Consider the following 2,300-nt stretch of genomic DNA (forward strand, 5'->3'; position numbering starts at 1 on the left):
AAGGCCCAATATCGAAACTGATCTGTTTTACAGGTCTGCGCCAAAAGAGAGTAGAAACTGGCCCAGATGAGCAAAGAATACCGTTAAACCTGGCCCTAAATTGACGCATATTATCTTCACATCTGGCCCAAATTTGGCATGGACCCGGTTTAGAAAAGGTTCAAGTTCAAGTTGATACAAGCAGCCCTCTCTGGAGCGGATCCAGCCCTGACTTGCTGAATCTGCATCGGATCCATTCCAGAGTCAGTAACAGCTCCTTATCCAGTATAATTATTCACAATCATTCATTATAAATATTTTTTTAAAAAGTGAATTCAAAAAGGAAAACATAAAACCAAATAACTTTTAAAAAATGTTTATCGAAAATTTGTATGTTTTTAACACAGAATTTTTTTGAAAAATGAATTTAAACAAAACTTTCATCAGCAAAACTCCTGCCAATAAAGAAGCCATAAAGCTGGTTTGTTTTAAATTTTAATCAACTGACATCAGAAAACCACAGACTTTTCAATACTGATCAAGACTGCTAAACTCATCTGCTCATGTCATCACAATAATACAGGTTAAGTGGCAATTTAACACAAAATACTACCATGCTGAGTATTACAAAAACATGTCAACTGCATCCAAACCTAACTCTTAACATAGGGATAATACGTCACAACAACACTAACTAAAATATGAGGTAATAAAGACTGCACTATGAAATAAATATTATTGAAAAAAATATTTTAATTTCTGTTGTTTGAGTTTAAGAAGAGTGACCATTTGAGAAGTATAAAGTAAAGCACAGTTCAACTAAAACCAACTGGTATATAAGAAAATACAATATTAAATACTACAATATAATAAAATACAAACCAATATTGCTAACTGTTCACATAATTTCTCGCCTCTTAACAATCATTACTGTATCAGTCACAGTTTTCATATCGGTTGGGCCCTTACCCAAATGCTGGAATTCAAATCACTTCATTCTTGCAGTTGCTATGATTAATCACTACTGTGGTCAACAGCTGAACAGTGAACTGAATGGTAACGATCTGTACAACCAATACAAATAAAAGAAATATTGTGATTTGATCGGTGAGTGTGTTAGCTTAAACGTTTCCAAAGCACTCATTTAGGAAGCTCATTATTGACAGCTACCACCCAGTACCTGCTTCAGCCAACCCTACATTAAACGGAAACAGGTGTGCTGCTGATGGAACAGAACAAATCCATGCAATGGCTGGTGCTTCAGCAAGAAGTCAGGAACCAAACCTATGTTCTTAACATATTAATAACTTTATCGAAAACTGGCTGTCACTATCAATTATATTGGTAATTGAGTAATCTAGTGGTTATTTGTTTTTTTAATGTACACTAAAATTGTAATGGCAGCGAGGTGTAGGAGGCCGGCGCTGGCAGAAAGAGGTGTAGGAGGCCGGCGCTGGCAGAAAAAGGTGCAGGAGGCCGGCGCTGGCAGAAAGAGGTGCAGGAGGCCATTCATCTGGGTTGATTGGCCGGGGAAATGCTGCAGGGGCAGGAAAGCTGGTGTTACGGTCAAATCACACTGCGCTCTCGGAAAGAGTCCCTGTCCCAGCTATTGGCAAGTCAAACACCCTCTCCGTTTCTGTGGCTGACGTATGTAGAGCCTTCAAGTGCTTTAACATTCACAAGGCAGCAAGACCTGACAGCATTCCTGGACGCATCCTCAAAGCATGTGCACATGAGCTGGCAGGAGGGTTTACAGACATCTTTACCCTCTCTCTCCCTCTCAGTTGTTCCTGCATGCTTCAAACTGGCCACGTGCCAGTTTTAAAGTCAGCCAGGGTTAATACTCTAAATGACTGGTGCCCGGATGCTCTGACCTCCATCATAAGTAACTGCTTTGAGAAGCTGGTTAGAGACTTTATCTGCTCCTCACTACCTGCTACTCTGGACCCACTGCAGTTTGCTTACAGACAGAACAGATCCACTGATGACACAATAGCCCTGACTATATGCACTGCCCTCTCCCATCTGGACAGAAAGAACCCGTATGTGAGAATGCTGTTTGTGGACTACAGCTCAGCATTCAACACCATCGTGCCCTCAAGGCTCAAAATTAAGCTCCGAAATCTGGGTCTGAACAGTTCTCTGTGCAGCTGGATCCTGAACTTACTGATGGGCCGACGCCAGGTGGTAAGGATGGGCAGCAACACCTCCTCCTTACTGACCCTTGACACCGGAGCTCCTCAGGGCTGTGTGCTCAGCCCTCTTTTGTGCTCTCTGTACACCCACGACTGCTCAGCCAGACACAGCTCCAATGTCATCAT

Source organism: Colossoma macropomum, unplaced genomic scaffold (assembly GCF_904425465.1).
Source record: "Colossoma macropomum unplaced genomic scaffold, Colossoma_macropomum, whole genome shotgun sequence".
Classification (NCBI taxonomy): domain Eukaryota; kingdom Metazoa; phylum Chordata; class Actinopteri; order Characiformes; family Serrasalmidae; genus Colossoma; species Colossoma macropomum.